The sequence below is a fragment of the Perognathus longimembris genome, chromosome 22, assembly GCF_023159225.1.
Source record: "Perognathus longimembris pacificus isolate PPM17 chromosome 22, ASM2315922v1, whole genome shotgun sequence".
Taxonomy (NCBI): Eukaryota; Metazoa; Chordata; class Mammalia; order Rodentia; family Heteromyidae; genus Perognathus; species Perognathus longimembris.
Genome location: NC_063182.1, coordinates 30,119,027 through 30,141,862, shown reverse-complemented (window position 1 = coordinate 30,141,862; position 22,836 = coordinate 30,119,027). Strand labels below are relative to the sequence as shown.

Sequence of the window (22,836 nt, the reverse complement as noted above, 5' to 3'; positions counted from 1 at the left end):
ACGTGAAGGAGTTAAACAATTAACAGAGTTTCCATTAACTTTATGTCACAGCACAGACTAAGATTGGTCAACATACCTGCACAGACTTTGGTCATACAGCCTCTATTTTGTTTGCAAACTGAGAATTTACAAATTATCATGCAGGTCACGCAGGCATTTTTCTAAGTCACTGAAGCATATGTTATCAAAGTCTATTACTCTCCAGCCGCTCCCCCCCCAAAAAAAAAGAGATTTCCTCTTCTTTTGACAGTCCTCATTCCTCTCATCTTTTGGAAAAGACTTCTATGAGCTTCTGACCAGTCTTGGGTATCATGAGTTATGACATTATTATGACTTTCTCCTCGCTGAGCTTCCCTACCTTCTGAATATTAATAAACACATATGGATTTTTTTCTTATTTTTGTTTTTGTTTTTTATTCTCGCAAACTTTTGGAAGGCAAAGGATGCCTTCACACCTACACGTTATAGGTGCTGTAAAAAAAAAAAAAAAAAAAGCCAGAACTCAGTGTTCCACAGCTGCTGTAGCTTGAAATTCAGCTGAGTAGCTAATGTTAAAGCCCAGCAAGTCGCTAGTATTGGACCACGTGCTCTCCTGTAGTCATTTACAGAAGAATAGGATTACTTTTGTCCAAGTGGAGGTTCCAAATGCTCCTCAGTTATTTACCACAATCCCCTTCTTCCTGTCAACGTTGAAGCTCAGAAGGAAAGCTGCTTCCTTAGCTGATGTCTGAAGTCCCTTGAGAAAGACAGGTGTCTAGGGAGGAAATTACCCCTTAGCGGGACTTGAATTTACCAAATAGAGAACTTTAAAGTAGAAGAGAAGGATAACTCCGAAGCATAAATTTCTTAGTAGGATGAGGGCTTATGAAGGCATTTATTTCAGTCATAGGGAAGATATTTATTGTTTTTATTTTTCTGCTTATTTGTCTAATTGAGGGTGTACATGTGTGAGGCTTGAACTCAACGCCTTGTGCTTGCTAGGCAAGTATTCCATGCACTTGAACAACCCCCAGCCACCTCAAGTCTTTTCTTTCTTTCTTTTGTTTGTGGGGGGACTTTTAGCTGTTTTTTCAAATAAGGCCTAACACCTCTGTCTAGGTCTGTCCTTGGACCTAAGCCTCCCAAGTGGCTGGGATTATAGATGCGTATGATCCTGCCTGGACTGTGGAATAAGATAAAATCTTTCCAGTTGCTTGATTGGACTGGCTGTGCACTCAGTCCTCCAGATGTCTGACTCGTGTGCAGCTGGAATTATAGCTGCGTACCACAACGGCCATCTTGGTGTAGATTTCAGTGCATATTCTTATGTCTGCTTCTATTCACACACTGCTAAGTAAAGTCTTTCATAAGAATTTTTGGTTCAGAAAAATAAATAAAAGCCTTTCTCTCTCTTTTTTTTTTTTGTCTAGTGAGCAAACAGTTTTATCATTTCATTGTGCCCCTTCCAATTAGTTCATCCTTCTATCTAGTACACCCATAAATGGTAAACAAACAAATGGGAACAAAGAATACAAGGAAATACTTGACAAAGCTCTTTAACATCTCAGAGTGAGTTTCCAGAAAATGTAGATAAACATCAAGTTTTAAAAGGAGGAATTGTGCTAACTCCTTACTGTAAATAACTTAGAGTAGCTACCTAATGCTCTCATCCTCACTGGCACCGTTATCACCACATGCTTTGACTCTGAAATCGATGAATAAAAATGGTTCCTTTCAAATGATAAAAATAAACAAAAGGAGGAATTAAATATTTTTAAACCAGAGTCATATAGTTTATAGAGCGAAATGGAAAGCAGTACTAAAAATTTGTGATGTAAATAGCAATCTTCTGCACATCCATCCCAAACCCTGCTACTTTTTAGACTATTCTGGTATTTATCTTTGTTTGTAGGAATATGTTAATGTTTGATTTACCAGTTAATAGCTCTACTGCTGCATATTAACTTTCCTTGAAAGGAGAGGATTTAAGGTCTATGCCATCAGTGTTTCAATAGACTAATATCACAATTTTTTGGTTAAATTAATATCTAAATTGTTAAAAGTATTTAAATATGTTTCTCCACTGAAACAAGTACTATCATACAACTGCACATCCTTTCATGTCCATCCTTCCCTTTGTGCCAGAAATCAAGAGACAGAGTACAGTTTCTGAATCATATTTGGAATATGTTTATCTTCTTCCTTTCCTTCGTTTGATGAATAGATCATTATAAACTAGCTATGGATTCTTCTAAGAATATCAATGGTATGACATTTCTATTTCCTTCCTCTCTCTCTCTCCTTCTCCCTCTCTCCCTTTCTTTCTTTTTGTGCCAGTATTGGGACTTGTGCTCTGAGGTTCTTCTTGCTTTCTTGATCATGTCTCTCACTCTGCCACTTAAGTCACGCCAGTCTAGCATTTTGCTGGTTCATTGGTGGTGTGATCTCATGGTATTTTCTGCCCAGGTTGGCCTCAAACTGTGATTCTTCAGGCTTCAACACCCCAAGAATCTAAGACAACAGAGTGAGCCATCAATACCTGGGTTGATTTTCTATTTTCTTACTTACATTCCTACTGATGAAACTTCAGATATTACTCTATTTCTCATAATTATAGTATCTCCCAATTCTCCTCTTGATGCTCTAAAAACTTTTAGAATTTTATCTCTGAGCTCTTATTCTGATTTTTTATGGAAGTCACTTGGTATAGGCCTTTTCTCATTCATCTTACCAGACCATTTCAACCAGAAAATTTGTGATAGTGACAAATATTTTTACATTTTCTTTAATAAGGTCTTCTCCTAAATTATCTCCATTATCTTTCTCTCTCTACCTCTAGCTCTATTTCTCCCTCGCTCAATACTCTCTTTCAAGTCAGATTCTTCCCTAAATGTCTGGCTACTCCTGGCTGTGGATTCGTACTTAAGAGTGAGGCTAGCTGTCTTGTGCTTCACTGGAGGTTGGGTTCTTAGGTGACTTTTTCTCCTTGAGTCCTTCAGTGGCCACCTATTCCCATTCTGTGCTTTTTCAGTTCTCCAGGGAACAATTTGCCCACCTCTCAAAAGGGTGAAATACATAACCGGTGTTCTAGGAGCAAGATAGCAGGTAAAAACGGGAGCAGATCCTCAGCTTAATCCTTGTTTCTGACCCGATACAGCATTCCTACCGTTAAACAGGAGATCAGTGACAATCACCTGGAGTCTGTCTCCAGGTCCTGGATAATAAGAGGTACCAAACCAAACCAAACATAATTTAGATGTATAAAATCACCCAAGTCAAAGCCACCAACCATAGGCAGCCACGCCATTACCAAAACTAAGCAAATATTCAGCTGCTCTGTGACTTCTCTGTTTTGTTTTGAAATCCTGCCTATAAAAGCCCATACAGATGGGCTCTGTGAACCTCGTCTACGAGCCTTTGAGTGCTATTTGATTTGTAAACTATTCTCTTCTGGGGGAAAAAGACAACAACTCTGGTATTCCACGCATGTGGACAACCTAAATAAGATTACCTTGATTCTTGCTTTCTGTAATTTTTATTGTGGAAACAATACATAGTTTTTCCCTTTGCTGTATAGTTACATTCTATGATAACCATTTTCAAACCACATACTCTAAAATTGATGGCACTAGATCATCTAGGATTTCCAGGAAAGGTCTTTTTTTTTTTTTTTTTTTTTGGCCAGTCCTGGGCCTTGGACTCCGGGCCTGAGCACTGTCCCTGGCTTCTTCCCGCTCAAGGCTAGCACTCTGCCACTTGAGCCACAGCGCCGCTTCTGGCCATTTTCTGTATATGTGGTGCTGGGGAATCGAACCTAGGGCCTCGTGTATCCGAGGCAGGCACTCTTGCCACTAGGCTATATCCCCAGCCCCAGGAAAGGTCTTTTGTTTATGAACTCAAATCATTAAGTATAGAAACAAATATAACTAGATGAAGTAGAATCTTAAAAAAAATAAGTTATTGGAGGGGAGGGAATGAAGGAGGAGGTAACAACTTGAGCAAGAAATGTACTTACTGCCTAACATATGAATCTGTAACCCCTCTGTACCACACTTTGACAATAAAGGAAAAAGTTTTTTTAAAAAAAATAACTTACTGGCACTAAAATAACATCCAAGAGTTTGGCACTTTTCTCTATGTTGCATGTCAAAAGAAAGCTTGAGGGAACACATTCCAATAACCAATAGAAAACTTTAAGTAATGTCCTCCTTTTTAGAAAAATAACTAAATGTTTGCAAGTAAATACTAAGACACTGGTAAGATTAAATGGCCATTATTTTTGTTGTTGATATTTCCACAGCAGCTTTTAAGCTAAACCCTCCACTAATCTACTATCTCGACCAATACATTGCTCCTTTTAATGGAAACTGGCTAGGTTCTATTTAACTTGTCAATCTAAGTACAGAGCCATAACTTCCTATTCCAAAATAAAACAAATGCTTTCAGTTAGGAAACACAGCAAACAAGCATCTGTGAACAAAATGATATACCCCACTCTTCATCCTAATTTTTACTTACTTATTCATTTCCATTGAAAATATAGAAATATTTGGAGGTAAAAAATACGTATATTCGAGCTATTTTTTTTTTTCAGGATAGTTGTGGGCATTCCTTACTAACTAGACTGGATTTTGACAAAAACATCACTTAATTGAGGGGAACTAAAGAGGCAAATTCTTTCCTTTATATTTAGTAACAGAAATAGACTTAAGTACTCTATAAATGTAGATTCACTAATGGTCGGGAAAAACTCTTCTGTTTGCTTTTGGAAGAAGCGAATTGGTGCCCATGCATTATGTTCATGCTTGCTGTGCCACTGAATTTTCCAGCTCTCGTTGTAATTACAAATACTTAAAGGAAAAATAGCAAAACCTATTCTCCTGTCTACCTCCTAGGGATCCTGAGAGAACAAAGGCAGACAATAACAGTGAAAGGATTCTGCACATTTTACTTTGAAATGTTTCTTCAGTGAGGACAGACCAGGAAGACAGAAAGCACTCTTATCTCCTGGGTCCATCTTGCCATATCATGGCAGTGTGCTTGGCATAAATCAATCTTGCCATGCCATGTCAAAGTCTAGACTTGGTCGACCTACGGAGCTCTTCCCAAGTATTTCTGAGCGGTGAAAATGCACAGTAGGAACATGGGGATATCTTGGAGTCTATTTTGGATACTGAGAAAATCATGAGTTTTTGGACCCAAGAATCGTGCATCAAATCCCTCAAGTTAAAATAATTTTACCAATGCTGCATTTCAGGCCTACGTAGAGCCTTGAGGATGAGAGAAGCACGTGTAATTTGGGAGAGTTCCCTTGCTCTTAGATCAATGCTGTTCTCACTTAAACCACTTTGCTCAGATCTAAGTGGACAGGACACTGATGACCAGAGAAGCTGTCACCGGCGAAACCTTTTCAGGATTAGAGTCGCCCTTAAACCTTCCTATAGTTGGTTTGATATCTGGAAGCCTGTTAACATAACTCTGTTCAAATTCTAGCATTTCTGGAGGAGCTTGAAGCACAGATGTTGAAGTCTACCAGCTCAGGTGTAATACCCTGTTTATGTCCCTGAAATGTGCGTTTTCTGATTAAAGTGAGGGTTGACTTTGAAAACCTTGACAAGCATGGAGTAGAAGTTTCAATCACTTTGCACCAAGCAAGTGTATTTGCATGGGGAGAGCAGGGTGGGGGACTGGGTTGTAGTAGATGAAGAATCACTAGAGATGTAATGAATAATAATGTATCATAATAATCCCTGCCCTAAGCACAGGCTCTCTCCAAGATCCTGTCCCTCCTGACTCTTTTCTTAGGTCTTCCCTTATTGGGTCAACTACATCTGGGCTGTTCTACAGTAATGAAGAATATTGCACGTGCACGAATCTAGGACTTTGTATCTGTCTTATTTTCTGTCTCTCTTTTTCTCTTCCTTTCTATCTTTTACTCTTTCTCTCTCCCATCCCTGCTTCCCTCCCTCCCTTCCCACTTCCCTTCCTTTGTTCTCCCTCCCTCCTTCTCTTCTTTCCTCTTTTCCATCTTCCTTCTTTCTTTCTGGTCATATTTAAGCTCTACCACTTGTGTCACAACTCCAGCCCTTTATTTTTTTAATATTGTTTAGAGGCTTATACCTTTTATCTGAAACCAGCCTGGGAGTACAATCATTTTGAGGATAAAACCATGTGCATCACAGCCAACTTGTTAGCGGAGATAGAGTTTCCCAAACATTTTGAGGTTTTGGAAAACAAACAAACAAACTAGGCTTAGATCCACAGTCTTCCAACATCAGGCTATTCTGTGCTTCCTATCTCCTTCCAATAATGCTCCATCAGAGTTCCTATTAAGTCAGTGGCTAACACGGACACATTGTAAGGTGATGAGTGAAGGAGAGCCCCTGCAGTTCAGGTTCCCTGGCCCCTTCGTCCAAACGCCAGTGTATTCCAGGTTGTCCATGTCCTTACTGTCCACGCCTGGCCCTCTGCAGGAGCAATGCCAGCAAACAGGCCAAAGAAAGCAAAGGCGGCATGGCACACATCACCTTCTGAGATTATGCCACAACTACTAGTTGTTCTGCATGCTTTACTCATTTCCCATCTAAAACTAGTTTACATAATAGTAGCAAAAAGGCAAATTTGAGCCTAGTGTAATTATTTAATATATAAAAGGAGATAAACGATGCAGTCAAAGCATACTTTCTGATAACTGATGCATCTAACAGGGACTGTCAAGTAATTTACCTATGTCTTTTATAAAGGCAATAGCACAATTTTTGAAAACTGTGTGTATATCAATGACTTTATTTGATGAAACTATTCAAATTTCTGTTCAACATATAAACTATTTTAAAGGACAGAAAACTAGCTACCAATTAAGTTACTGAAAACAAAACCATTAGCAGAATCCACACTGATAAAAGTATAGCATCTAAACCATTGATCAAACACATAAAAAGCAGTCATCTTAATGAAAGTGTACAGTGCTAGGTGCATTGGGGGAGGGTTGCGAATAGATTACACATGTCTGTAAAGAACATTCCCTAAAATGTAAAAATGGTGGCTCATTCCCATATCTTTAAAGATCCTTCTGCTATCTATGACAAGGTCCAGTTTTGTTAATTGTTTCCATTATTAAAACACATCAACAAGGGATAATTTTCTTGTACTTTACCAAAAACCTTATAATTTTGGCACAAAACCAATGCTAAGTACCTGAAGGAGGATCTTCAACAAAATAATCAATAGACTAAGAAGAAGACGGTTATCTACTAAAACGTTAATGGCAATAGAGATCCACTGGTCATTGGCCAACTGTGGCTGAAACTTGAATTATGTGCCTGATGCTAATGCAGGCAGAGCGTCCTTCCCCCTGCCCTGCCATCCTTTTGACTCATCAGTGCTCCTCTTCAGAATGAATCCATGCACGTTATGTGAGCCTTGTATACTACAAGCCCCACTACTGCCTCCAAGTGCTTCTCAACGTGAGTTGACACGGATTGAATAAGAGCATGTGCCTAGAGCAGTCACTGATCCATCACCTGGTCTGGAAAAACAAACTGTGACTCCCAGCCTGACTGGGCCTCCGCATCTCATGACAAACAAACAACAAACATGTCCCATGGGGACCGTGCAGCTTCTTTCAGTCAAGCTCTCTCATGTGGATCTCCTTCCTAGCCAGAGAGGGAAAGCTCCAGTAACTTGTGTCTGCCCTGGCAGTGGCATGTAAGCTAGGCAACAAGGCCGGCAAAGCTTCATCCCTCCACTCCCGGAGGTGTTCTGCTGCCACTTCATCCCCTGCCCCAGCCCTTGCTCCCAGGACAAGGTCGGAGAGAAGCAGGTATAGACACGATGAGTGAGTGAACTGGGTGAGTGCATGGAGGCTTTACTGCTTCACAGCAATCCCACAGTCATCTCTAGGACATGAGGCTAACATGCGGGCGCCACGTGGCTTGGCTCTGAAATGGAGACTTGAGGACAAGGTTTGTAAGAGCAGGGTCTGTAAGATGCCCAGTCCTGCTCTTGGGGCTCACTGCCCCCCATCACCTCTTCCAGTGATAGCTCTGCACAGGAAACGCCTCTCTTTCCCCAACAGAAGTAAGCATGGCTCCTCCTGCTATAAACTGCCACGATATTTAACTGGTATCTTCTTCAGTGTTCCATCAGATTCCTTTGATATTGTCTTAAAAGGAGATGGAACGAGCCTTTGCAAAGTACCTAACGTGTTCTAAGCACTATGCTCATATTTTGTGCATTTTTTTACCCCCCACATTATGAATTTCAAAACAAAAAAAAAGAAAATAGAAAATGAAACTGTTGCTTTCTCACTTTTCATGGTGGTAAGTGTAACCTGAAGGGCTGGTTAAATCATCATGAGGACTCAATTCAAGTCTTTTTTTGTGTGTGCCATCCTTGGGTTTGAACTCAGTGCCTGGGCACTGGCCCTTGGCTCTCCTGCTGAGGGCTAGTGTTCTGTTTGAGCCAGAAAGTCCATTTTGTGCTTTTTGATTGGATATTTGAACCTCTTTCCTCAGATCTCAGCCTCCTGAGTAGCAGCTAGAGTTACAGGCATGAGCCATTGGCACCTGGATAACTTCAAATCTGTAAACTCAGTGTTGAGGTCAGGAGGCCCTAGGTGTCTACAAGGGAAGTGGTAAAGCCCTCAGGCAGGTGCCACAGATTTGTCAACTTTCTTCCCTTTGCTGCCCATACCATGCCACAAAACTGTCTCACTGATCTATGGTGAGGAAGTTTGTAGGGCACGCTTTCAGATTCTCAAAAATCATCAGAGGGACAAAGCAGCCCGGATAGCCATATTTTAGTTTATAAATAGGAAAAGTAAATTGCAATCAAGCTCTATGACTAGAATTCGAGTGTAAGAACTAGAGGAAGGAGAAAGGGGGAAAAGATGATAATGGAGACATAAAGAGAACCTATTCGGTCAAAAAAAATTTTACATATTTCTTCTCTGCTTTGACAAAGAAGATCAATCTATATCTCCTGCAAATCCTAGCACGAGGCAAGAAGTTTTCTGAGAGGCTCATGCAGGCTATTTGGCTCTGTATATCTCAATGGCAGAAATCTATATATTTTTCACAATGTGCTTTTTCTCCCTATTATGCAGATCTGGTGTTATATAAGATAAATTCTCAAGACTATCAAAAAGATATTGTAGGCTGTTTTATATATATTTAAGAGAAAAGACAATATTACTCTGCTAACTGAGTTTCTTCAGGATATTTATACTGATATGAATTTTCCTAGAAAACCCTGCCCCTTACTGTCAAAAGCTTTCTCAAAGAACTCTTCAGATGTCTGGAGAGTTTAATGGCATTAGCCTGAATGTATTTTTACTATCTTTAGCTCACTCAAGTAACATACATTTCCATAACACAAAGTGAAAATTTTCTCTGAAAATTCTATGGCAATTTTTCTTCCTTATGTAGAGTTAAGATCACAGCAACAAACAAAACAAAACGTTTTATCATCATTTTAAGGTCATATCCATTCAAAAGCCTAAACATTTCTTTAGCATACTAACTTTGAAGGAAAATAAATATATAATTTTAAGTAGAGTCTCTAACATGGGAAAAAGTGTTGTGTCCTAGACTATAAGTGAAGGGTGAGGGAAAATGTGTTTTTAGGAGCTCAATAAAATGGGATTTGGAATAGAGAAAAAATAATACACTGATGATGCCTGTTAACCTTGAAAAGTACAAGCCATATAAGCTATAACTTGACTTAACTGGATCCATCTGTAATCCCTCCTGAGAATTTGAAATGGGCAAAGAGATGTTTGATAAAGTTAAAAATTCATGTAGTTCTAAGTATATTTTATTTTATTTTATTTTATTTTGCCAGTCCTGGGGCTTGGACTCAGGGCCTGAGCACTGTCCCTGGCTTCTTCTTGCTCAAGGCTAGCACTCTGCCACTTGAGCCACAGCGCCACTTCTGGCCATTTTCTGTATATGTGGTGCTGGGGAATCGAACCCAGGGCCTCATGTATATGAGGCAAGCACTCTTGCCACTAGGCCTTATCCCCAGCCCCCTAAGTATATTTTAGATATGAGGGCCATGTCTGTTGTATGGCCAGTGAAGAGCTTCTCCCAACCTGTGGGCTTTCTATTTATCTTGCTGGCAATGTCCTTTGCCATGCTGAAGCTCTGCAGTTTCATGCAAGCCCAGTTCTCCAACCTCTCTTTGATTTGTTGTATTTCTGGGTCTTTTGTAAGAAAGTTTTGACCTGTGCCAAGGAGCCCTAGTGTTTCTCCTATTCCTTCCAGTAATGTTTTTCAGGGTATCTGCTTTTACCTTGAGGTCTGTGATCCATTGGAATTGATTCTGGTGCAGGGTGATATATAAGGATCTAACCATAGTTTTCGACAGGTGTTTAACCAATTTTGCCAGCATCATTTGTGGAAGAGACTATCTTTGAATGGAACAAGAAAATGTGGTATATATGCACAATGGAATTCCATCAGAAAGAATGGCATTGCCCCATTCATAAGGAAATGGAAAGACTTGGGGGGAAAAAAAAAACATATTAACTGAAGTAATCCAGATCCAAAGAAACATAGATTCCATGATTTTCATCATTTGTAATAATTAGTATATGTCTAGGACAGTCCTAGCAGAGGATGGCGATACCTCAATAGCTATGTACATATGATCACATTAGATGATGCTAAGAGAAATAAACTCCAAGAAATGGAAACAAGAGGTTTTTTTATATCTGTTGTTAATTTTAATGTACTATGTGAAATTATTTCTTTTTTCTTTTGTTTGTTCCCCTATTGATTATCTCCTGTTGTCATTGTATTTGATTTTGGTACCCTGGATATACATTTATCTGAATTACAAAGGACAAAGGGCGAAGCAATGTAACAACGATACTCACAAGACAATTTGTTGGAAATGAACTACACAACTTGGGGCTGAGGATTGGGGAAGAGGGAAAGTAGGGGAAAAATGAGGAAGGGTTATCAAGTTGGACAAGAAATGTACTCACTACCTTACATATGTAACTGTAACTCCTCTGTGCATCATCTTGACAATAAAATTAAATTTTAACAATTCATGTAAAATCAGGGTCAAAAAGCAGGCAAGAAAAAGTAAGCAACCTGAAGGGCCAGTGGATTCGAGAAGCCAGAGCGTTGAAAACAGTGGAGCAAGTACAGATAGAAAAGGGATTGAATCAGGCAGCACCATGAGATAAGGTTTGAGCAAACTTGGTCCTTGACTACCCTCTTCCATCCTCACACTACTTGCTAAGTTTCCTGCCCTATCTAGGAGAAGGAATTGTCCTTCTGTTTCATTTATATGAATCAACCTTGGGGTTTCTGCACCTTGAAACTTAGCATTCACAGCTTCTTGGGGGTGAAGTGTCACCTAAGCTAAGGACCAGGTTGTTTGGATGGCAGCGAAGAGCATCCCCAAGGAGAAGATACAGCCATGGGTTGCTATTGAGGCAGAAGAGAGCACGTTGGATTCAACAATCTATACGTCGTTACGTATATCCAGAGCACAAGGAACTCTGCAAGTAGGAAGAAGTGGAAATTAAAGTAGACGGAAGGACAGGAGCCGAGCCCAAAGAGTCTCATAATCCATAGTGAGTATTTAGTCTTCTTCCTCAGTGACTAGATCACGTGTGGGTGTTACAAGAGCACACTAGTCGCGGTGTGAAGTCTCAAGTGGAGCTTGGAGGCAGATCCGTGAGCTTCTCAGCATAGTGACTTAGGACAGTATTTCCACTACTGGGTATTATCTTAAGGGAGGAAGATAAAATCAACACAACACTCCAGACACACAAAAGTCTAGCTATTTTGTTGATGGTTAGCCGGTGTCTCTACCCTTTAGGCCCCATGCTTTGAAGAAACTCCTGTAGCCTAAGGGTGTCTTGACCCATGGACAAATGGCACCACTGAGTGTGAACTAGTGCCTGATAAAACATAGATCATAAAAGAAGTTCACACTTAGAAATACCACATGTTCTTACTCTTCATTTCCCCACTACTCGTTTATTAATCTTTCATCATTACAAAAACCGTGTCAAGTTTTCCTTACTTCTAGAACATGGCACCTTCCATAAAGCCTGATAAATGTACTAGTGTTTTAAGAATGACTTTGAAATAAGGGCATTTAAAATTTGGGACCCAGTGTTTTCATTAATTTTGGTAATACAGAGGGAAAGCATTCATATCTCTGAACAAATGGAAACAACAGCTGTTCAGATCTTAATCGATTTGATAACAGGACAAATCAAATCATCAAATACTTAAATGGATTGAAATGGACTCACAAGGTTTGCCAACAGTCTAGGCAGCAGACATAATGCACTGCCTATCTTATCAGTAATTTGTCTTCTATGCGAATACAGAGTAGACTTTACAACAAACTGCTATGATTCAAGCACCCTACTACACAGATACCACTTCAAAGTCTTGCTTCTGATTCCTTACTTTTGCTCTTTCCACATTCAAAACGCTTGTTTATTATCCTCACAAACTTCAATGCATTATTTCTGCGCGGAAAGAGACAAGATAAAATGTCTCCTTTCATCCATGAATAAAGTAGACCTTTGTTTCCTTAGGAATAGATTCCTATACCTAAAAGCTCTTGTCAGGCTTTAACTTTATAATGATTACCATTTGACATCTGACAATTTAAGGTCTTCTTGTCTTATTTGTCAGTAGTCTGTTAGTTATTCTACCCTCCAGCTTATTTGTCAGGAAAAATAAAAGGCTGGGTCTTCCTTTAGCAGTAGTGAATCTCATTGTCAAATTTCTAAGTATTATTAGAGAGTGCTGTACACTTTTGCAGCTTTTCATGTAGGTCCAAGGAGAATTTGTGACATGCCAAAATTGCACCCTAAAAGTTGCCTGTAATACTAAGAGTTGCTTGATGCACTAAATTAACATCCTTCTTTTTTTTTCAACCCCAAAACCTCTTTAAGACTATTACATAACAGTACTTGGCCAAGGTTTTCAAAGAACAGAAAAATTACTAGCTGTGTTTACAAGCAATTTATCTTAAATATAAAAGGCACTAAGTGAGATTACTTCTACATTGAAAGAAACAAGATAAAATCAAGTAAAATGTATGTTTCTTTTAACCTTCCAGCAACTCAACCAGCTTAATTATGAAATAAAATACCCACCTATAAGGGAGGCATTAGCCTTCCAATGCCATTTCTCCTTCCACCTTCATTACAAGAACCCTAATTTTCAATTAGTCATATTGTTGTCCATGACATGCTCTAGCTCCAACTATAGACAGATAAAATCACATGGAGAAGTTGGGACTGTGTGCTTTTCTTTGCTATTTTTTAAAAAGGTCTCCTGTCTAAAATGAAGATTTAACAGCTGCATTAGACCATGAAGATAAGCTTACTTCATAAGGACAGAAAAGTGGTAAGCTGGGTGAAGGCTAGATCCCTGGTAAATGTATATAAAAGCTAGGTTTTCCCCCTGAATCTGTCTCAGTGAAAAAGTGTTTTAAAAAGTGGTGCTTTGCTTTGTTGTTGTTGTTGGGTTTTTTTTTTTGTCAGTTATGGGGCTTGAACTCTGGACCTGGGTGCTCTCTCTGAGCTCTTCAGCTCAAGGCTAGCATTCTACCACTTGATCCACAGTACCACTTTCCATTTTCTGGTTGTTAATTGAAGATAAGACTTTCATAGCCTTTCTTGCCCAGGCTGGCTTTGAACCATGATCCTCAGATCTCAGAATACTGAATAGCTAGGATTACAGGCGTGAGCCACCAGAGTATGGCTTAAGAAATGTATTCTATGCAGTTGAGCCCTATCCCAAATTACATACAAATATCACCATTCTATTATTTTTACATATAGGAAATATCAAAGTGTGTGGAAGGCAATTTACTATGATTACTTTTATGCAGATGTTACACTCTAAATTATCACTGCTATAAAAATAAGGTACAAGTTATTATATTTTAATTGAAGAAATTCTGTCAAACCATTTCCAATAGGAATAGGGTTGCTCAATGGTAGAACAAGAAGGCTCTTGGGTACAGCCCCAGAACAAAAGGTTTTCAAGACAAACATTACTTTCTCTAAACTTCTTGGTCTTTGTGCCAGTGAGGGATAATAAAGCCTGGGACATTTTAACAGGCTAAACAATGTACTCTAAGAAGATCACTGGGATGCTATTTAGAGTTGCCTCTGAAGTCAGAGAATGTTTCATAATAAATGTGCAGATGGAGTTCATTTCACTTAGCATCATCTTATGTGTTCCTAAGGGTATAGCTATTGGGCCTTGTGATGCTCTGCTATGGCTTGCCTAAACCTGTACTAATTATTCCCAATAAGGGAGGCCATAGAGTCCATGTTTCTTTGGGTCTGGCTCACTTCACTTAGTATAACTTTTTCCAAGTCCTTCCATTTCCTTACAAATGGAACAATGTCATTCTTTCTGATAGAGGCATAAAATTCCATTGTGTAAATATACCACATTTTCCTGATCCATTCATCTATGGAGGGGCATCTGGGTTGGTTCCAGCTTCTCGCTATGACAAATTGTGCTGCGATGAACATTGTTGTGCTGGTGGCATTACTGTGATTTTGTTTGTGGTCTTTTGGATAGATACCCAGCAGTGGGGCTGCTGGGTCATAGGGGAGTTCTATATTGAGCCTTCTGAGGAATCTCCATACTGCTTGCCAGAGTGGCTGAACCAGTTTACATTCCCACCAACAATGAAGTAGGGTTCCCTTTTGGCCACATCCCCTCCAACAATTGTTATTATTAGTTTTCTTGATATATGACATTCTTGCTGGGGTGAGATGGAATCTCAATGTTGTTTTGATTTGCATTTCCTTTATGGCCAGTGATGTAGAGCATTTTTTCATATGTCTATTGGCCATTCTCATTTCCTCATCAGAGAAGTTTCTTTGTAAGTCTTTAGCCCACTTGATGAGGGGGCTGTTGGTTCTTTGCAGTTTTGTTTTGGAAGAAGGTAATTTTTTTAGTTCTGCATATATTTTAGAGATGAGGCCTTTGTCTGTTGAATGTCCGGTAAAGATTTTCTCCCAGTCTGTGGGCTTTCTGTTTATCTTGAGAGCTATGTCCTTTGCCGTGCAGAAGCTCTGGAGTTTGATGCAATCCCATTTGTCCAACCTTTCTTTGATTTGTAGCCTTTCAGGGTCTTTGTTAAGGAAGTTCTGTCCTGTGCCAAGGAGCCCAAGTGTTTCTCCTACTCCTTCCTTTAGTGTCTTCAGGGTGCCTGTTTTGATTTCAAGGTCTTTAATCCATTTGGAATTGATTTTGGTGCAGGGTGATATATAAGGATCTAGTTTTAGTTTGTTGCATGTGTTGAGCCAGTTTTGCCAGCACCACTTGTTAAAGAGGCTATCTTTCTTCCATACTATTGTTTTAGCTCCTTTATCAAAGATTAAGTAGGCATAGTTCTGTGGGTTTAATTCTGGGTCTTCAATTCTGTTCCATTGGTCTTCAGGCCTGTTCCGGTGCCAATACCAAGCTGTTTTTATTACTATAGCTTTATAATACAGCTTGAAGTTGGGTATTGTAATTCCTCCAGCACTGTTCTTTCTGCTTAGGAGTGTTTTTGCTATTCTAGGTCTTTTATTGTTCCATATGAATTTCTGGATTGCTTCCTCTATTTCATTAAAGAATGGTGTTGGGATATTAATGGGTATTGCATTGAATTTGTAGATAGCCTTTGGCAATATTGCCATTTTGATTATATTAATCCTCCCAATCCAGGAGCATGGGAGGTTTTTCCATTTTCTTAGTTCTGACTTAATTTCATTTTTCAAGCTTTTAAAGTTCTCTTCAAAGAGGTCTTTCACTTCTTTGGTTAAGGTTATTCCTAGGTATTTTATGTTTTTGGGGGCTATTGCAAAAGGAGTTGCTTTCCTGATTTCAGCCTCGGTCTTCGGGTTGTTAGCATAGAGAAAGGCCGTTGATTTTTGAAGGTTTATTTTATATCCTGCAACTTTGCCAAAGTTTTGTATCAGCTCTAGTAGCTTGGGGGTAGAGTCTATGGGATTCTTTAGGTATAGGATCATGTCATCTGCGAAGAGAGAAAGTTTAACTTCATCTTTTCCTATTTGGATCCCCTTTATATTCTCTTCTTGCCTAATTGCTCTGGCTAGGAATTCTAGTACTATGTTGAAGAGCAGGGGAGAGAGTGGACATCCCTGCCTTGTTCCTGATTTTAAAGGGAATGGCTTTAGTTTTTCACCATTTAGAGTTATGCTTGCTGTTGGTTTGTCATAAACTGCCTTGATTATATTCAGGAATGTTCCCTGGAATCCCAGTTTTTCCAGGGCTTTTAGCATAAATGGGTGCTGGATTTTATCAAACGCTTTTTCCGCATCCAGTGATAAAACCATGTGGTTCTTTACCTTGCTCCGGTTGATGTGGTGGATTACATTAATTGACTTGCGTATATTAAACCAGCTTTGCATCCCTGGGATGAATCCAGTTTGATCGTGGTGTATGATTTTTTTGATGACTTGTTGAAGTCGATTGGCCAGAATTTTGTTGAGAATTTTTGCATCTATGTTCATCAGGGAGATTGGTCTGTAGTCCTCTTTCCGTGATGAGTCTCTGCCTGGTTTTGGGATGAGGGTTATACTGGCTTCATAAAATGAGTCTGGCAGTGAACGTTCTCTTTCAATTTCATTGAAGAGTTTGAGAAATATTGGAGTGAGTTCTGTTTTGAAGGCCTTGTAGAAACAAGTGATATATCACAGTTATAACTACTTTCAACGTCCTATGTATATGTGTAGTTTCTATTATTGATGATGTTTTGTATCACCCTCCTATGTTTGTACCTACACTATCTCTGTAATCTTATCTGAGTATATTGGAAACCGTGTTTACTGGTATTGGAAGTAGGAAATTCAAAGGGAATACCAAATTCGAGAGACACAGGGTAAAAAAAGAGAAATAACTACAAAAGCAATACTTGCAAAACTGTTTGGTGTAAGTGAACTGAACAACTGGGCGGGGGGGAGGGAAAGGGGGGGAGGGAGGGGGGCATGAGGGACAAGGCAACAAACAGTACAAGAAATGTATCCAATGCCCAACGTATGATACTGTAACCTCTCTGTACGTCAGTTTGAAAATAAAAATTTGAGAAAAAAAAAATAAAAAAAAAATAAATGTGCAGATGGTAAACTCTTTGATTCACTTTTCAAAATGCAAAAGTGAAAGAGTGAAATTTACAGCAATGAAATATACTGCAAACCTTGTAGACTGATATCCAAAGCTACAGGCTGAAGACATTTTGCTTAGTGATATTTTTTACACTGCCATCTATGCTTTATAGATTAAAAATAAAGAAGACCTATGCTGTCTGACCTCGTATTTAATGTCCTCTATGCCTCAGAATGCCAAAACATCTCTCTTTGTGGACTGTCACATCTCAGGCTGGTGGTAGCTTTGTTGCCTTGGTGGCATGATTTTTGAGCGGATAGGCTTTAGAGTAAAATGAGCTCAAAGGGCAACGAAAAATAAAAATGAAGAATAGGATATATAAATATGATAGGGATGTATTGAATATACTCTAATTCTAATAAATATTCATTTAAACACGCTGGGGGGATTGTCTCTCATTTTGGAAAGAATATGTCTGTAGACATTTGTATTTGTCTTTCCTTTTCTAGGTTTGTTTGTTTCTTCTGCTTCAGTAATCTGACCATAGATTGTTATACTTTTCCAGCTGTTCTCCCAGGGGAAAATTTTCTTTTCCGATGCAGAAAGCACCGTGTACTTCTTCATCACAGCACTGTTTTAATGATGTTTATAATTCCTTTCATACCACTAAAGTATCCTCTCAGTGATTAATAATTCAAAATGCAATAAAACAAAAACAAACAAATGACCCAAGTATAAGAAAACAGCGTAAGGAATAAGTCTGAGCGCAATGCCAGATAGGCCCAAATGAAGAGAAGAAACCTATGTTTTATGAGTAAAGCACTGGGGTGTATATTTAAAGATCTAGTGTCTAGTCAGGAATGGCAGTAGTCATTTTTTTTTCCCTAGAAAACCTAATTATATTCCTATTAAATCATTTCTCTGATGTCTTATTGCGAATTGCATTTCAGTAGCTGTTTGCTATCTATTTCCACAGCAGTCTGTGGCTATGCTGGACTTGTTATAGCACCATGAAAGACGAATTGAATCCGTCGCAATCTAGAGTCTCCGCTCAACACGCTCCACCCACTTTAAAGACACCAAGCAGTCTCCCCAAACCTCTTCTACTCGGTGCAATCAAATGCTTTTCTAAGTGATATGCTTGTACTTTCAGCCACTAACTGCATTTAAACAATGCCAAGACTAGAAGGAAAACTTCTTGCATACAGAAGGTTTTTATAAGCTTTATTAGGAGGACTTAGTAATAAATCCCTTAAAAAGTTGGAAAAAGTAAACAGCAATTCCATGTGTCATTCTCTAAGACAAACTCAGAAAACAAGGAGAACTGGCTAATAAAAGGCAAGTAAACATGTGCATGGAGACGGCCTCAGGACAGTGGCAACATTCTATTCCTGTCTTTGGTTATGATTCCATAAGAGGTTGTTGATATTTTCTAAGTAGTCTATGGTCTATACAATATCTGTACGAATGTTATATCTACTGATCCTAGTGAAATGTTTTTTATTAAATTTCAGAACCTCAACTCCTTAGTTATAGTCCTTCCAAGATTCAGGAAATCAAAGGCAGTATTTCAAGATTTATTTCAGATCCCTGATTCTGTATTCATTACATATTAGTCAATCCATCACTGTTAGCTCTACATGTTAGAGAATATTTAAAGGTGAACAACAGGAAGGTCTTCCACCTAAATCACAAAATTTAATCAAGAATTAAAGAGATTCATGATGCATGCATGTCACTAACATGAAGAAGAGCCTCCAACTTGCATCTCTCCTCCGTCCTTTCTCAGTTCGTGCATGATTTCTTTTCTGAACACATAGTAAATGAAAACCTAAACAACAAAAGGCACCTGCCTAGACAACATATTGACGATGCTGATAACCATTCAACTAAAACATTTGGTTTAAATGTGAAGGGTGAGGTTTAAACCAAGAAAGCAAATGCTTCTGCAAGAGCCTCCCACCCCCAAAAAAATAAAAAACAGAAAATACTTAGGAAAAACCTTAACCAAAGAAATGAAAGAACTCTATAATGAGAACTTTAAAAACCTGAAAGGGGAAATTAAAGCAGAACTAAGGAAATGGAAATACCTCCCATGCTCCTGGGTTGGGAGGATTCACATCGTGAAAATGGTAATACTGCCAAAGCAAGCTACAAATTCAATGCAACACTCATCAATATCCCAACACCATTCTTTAATGAAATAGGGGACACAATCCAAAAAGTCACATGGAACAATAAAAGATCCCGAGTAGCTAAAATAATCCTAAGCAGGAAGAACAGTGCTGGAGGAATTACAATAACAAACTTCAAGCTGTATTACAAAGCTATAGTAATAAAAACAGCTTGTTATTTGGTACAAGAGCAGGCCTGAGGATCAATGAAACAGAACTGAAGACCCAGAAATGAACCCATAGAACTATGCCTACTTAATCTTTGATAAAGAAGCTAAAAAGAATAAGATGGAAGAAAGACAGCCTCTTCAACAAATGGTGCTGGCAAAATTGTTCAACACAAACTAAAGCTAGATCCTTATATGTCACCCTGCACCAGAATCAATTCCAAACGTATCAAAGATTGCAAGGTAAAAACAGACACCCTAAAAACATTGCAGGAAAGAATAGGAAAAACACTTGGGCTCCTTACCACATGTCAAAACATGCTTAATAATGGCCAAGAAACACAACAAATCAAAGAAAGGTTGAACAAATGGGATTGCATCCAACTGCAGAGCTTCTGAAGGGCAAAGGACATAGCTCGCAAGATAAACAGAAAGCCCACAGATTGGGAGAAGATATTTACCGGCCATTCAATGGACAAAGTCCTCATATCTAAAATATACATAGAACTCAAAAAATTAAACTCCTCCAAAACAAATCCTCAAAGAACCAACAGCCCCCTCAACAAATGGGCTAAAGACCTAAAATGAGACTTCTGTGAAGAGGAAATGAGAATGGCCAAGAGGCACATGAAGAAGTGTTCAACATCCCTGGCCATGAAAGAAATGCAAATCAAAACAACATTGAGATTCCACCTCACCCAGTAAGAATATCCATTACCCAGAGAACTAATAACAGATGCTGGAGGAGATGTGGCCAAGGGAACCCTACTACACTGTTGGTGGGAATGTAAACTGGTTCAACGACTCTGGAAAGCGGTATGAAGGTTCTTCAAAAGCTAAACATAGAGCTCCCCTATGACACAGCAACCCCACTTTTAGGCATCTACCCAAAAGATTACAAGCAAGACCACACTAAAGCCTCCAGTACAACTATGTTCATCACAGCACAATTTGTCATCGCTAAAATAAGGAACCAACTCAGATGCCCCTCAGTAGATGAGTAGATCAAGAAAATGCAGTACATATACACAATGGAATTCTATGTCTCTATCAGAAAGAATGACATTGCCCCATTCATAAGGAAATGGAAGGAAGTGGAACAAATCATACTAAGTGAAGTGAGCCAGACCCAAAGGAACATAAACCCTATGGTGTCCCTCATCGGGAATAATTAGTACCCATCTACGAAAATCATAGCAGAAGATCACAATGCTCAATAGCTATGTACATATATAAACACACAATGATGCTAAGCAAAATGAACTCCAAGTTATGGAAACATGTTGTTTATAATTGTTGCTGTTATTTTCAACATGCCATGTGAAATGATGTCTTTTTCTTTTGTCTTTCTTCCCCATGGTTTTACCCCTGATGTCACTGTAGCTGATATTGGTACTCTGGATATTGGAACTAGGGAAGGGAAGGGGAATATCAAAATGGAGAGACAAAGGATAAAAGACAAACCAATGTAACAGCAATACTTACAAAACTATATAGTGTAAACCAACTGAACAACTCATGGAGGGGAGGAAAATGGGGTGGGGGGAGTTGGGGGGGAAATGAGGGAGAAGGCAACAAGCTGGATAAGAAATGTCCTCACTGCCTTATTATGAAACTGTAACCCCTGTGTACATCACTTTAGCATAAAGAAATAACTTTTACAAAATCACTGGGCTTAAATGTGTCTCTGATACACAGGAAGTAAACAGAAGTTAATAAATTCCTAAGTGATCTTCACATTGTTTTTTCCCATGTCCCCATTAAACTCGGTTGAATAATCTTTTATTGTTTAACAATTGATATTTGAGAAAGAATACTAAAATGTCATTTGGATTATTTTTTGTTTGTTTTTTGACAAAATATGTATACTGATGCATTTGTTATGGATATTCTTTAGAAGTCATTCATACTCAAGAAACACTATGGCCATATTTTTAATATTGTTAGTAAAGGGCTGGGCATGGTGTCTGCTTGCAATTCCAATTACTCTGAAAGTAGAGATTGGAAAGATCTTTAAGCTAGTCTGGGAAAAACTGATCAAGACACCATCTCAACAGTCAAGCCATAGATTGTGGTTCACATCTATAGTCCCAAGTACATGAAAAGTCACAAGTTAGAGGACCAGAGTCTAAGATATCCTGGGAAAAACCCACAAAACCCTATCTGAAAAAACAACTGAAGTAGGAAAGCGTTGGAGGTGTGACTAAAGTAGTACAGTGCATGCCTTGTAAGCACAAAGCACTGAGTTTAAACTCCACTAAATGTCAAATAAATTAATTAAAAAGAATTCTGTTATTTAAGATGTTGAAATTGCATGTAACTTTTGTCAGATGAATAGCTGACAGATTTTTGAACATTCTGTAGATGGTCTCTTCACTATAGTAATTGTTTCCTCTGCTGTGTTAAAGAGGCTTGCTTGATAAACTCTCATTTGTCAGTTCTTACCATTATTTCCTGAGCATTGAAATCAATTCAGAAAATTGTTGCCACTGACTACACATTTGAGTGTTTTCTCCCACTAGTTTCAGCATTTTGAGTCTTATATTTAAAGGCTTTTTGAGTTGATTTTTTTTTGTACAGGGTGAGCAATAAGGATCCATCAAATTAAAAAATATCACTAAGTGTCGACACAGTATTTTCAGAAAAGTGTTGACACAGTATTTTCCAGAAAAAGCTGGAAGTGGTACTGTGGCTCAAATGGTAGAGTGCTAGCCTACAGAAAAAGAACCTCAGGGACAGCACCCAGGCCCAGAGTTCAAGACCTAGTACTGGCAAAAAATAAAATAAAATAAAATGTTACTTTAAATGTTGAAAACTTTGTACTTTGTATTAAAACTTATAAATATCTCTACTGATTTCTGATGCACGGTACCATCATCTGCATAAAATGATTTTTAAATTCTTGGCATTTTTTTCTAGTGTTACATCATAATTTGAGGTGAGCCAAGATAATTGATTGCATTCTAATGAATGGTACCGATTTTCAAATGACTCATCTAATTTCACTTTGCAGTCTAGAACTACGTATATAATTATGTTGTTTTCTACATGTGTCTAGTGTTGATTCTGATTAATTCTAAATGTAGTAGCGCAGCACTCTGCTCTCTTTGGTTAAGGAAAGAAGAAACTATTAACATACTTTTTACATGTCATTTCATTGGAAGTATTCACTGATGCTTAGGTTAACTTCTTATACTTAATTTTTATTTGGTTATTTAGTTATCTTTAAGGAGAAAAAATGTATTTACGGCTTAAAGTTATCTTAAAAGCAAGCAACCTAAGATTAAATAACTTACTATTTGGTTTAAAATACATAATGGTTATTAAAACTAAATGGCTCTGGGCACTGTTGGTTTCTGCAAAACAATGATGAATAGAACTTATGTTTGTCACTTC

At 38.5% G+C, this 22,836-nt stretch overlaps 2 long non-coding RNA genes across 2 annotated transcripts in view; both read right to left on the bottom strand.

Annotated features, from left to right (window-relative positions):
* The window catches only part of LOC125339852, a 124,726-nt gene that overhangs the window by 17,967 nt on the left and 83,923 nt on the right, over positions 1 to 22,836 (bottom strand). The gene's annotated exons all lie outside the window — the stretch shown is intronic.
* On the bottom strand, positions 26 to 18,885 carry LOC125339854. Its single transcript, XR_007208644.1, has 3 exons — positions 18,165 to 18,885; positions 6,983 to 6,988; positions 26 to 38 (listed from the first exon to the last, which is right to left on the bottom strand). It is a non-coding gene; the product is annotated as an uncharacterized LOC125339854 (long non-coding RNA).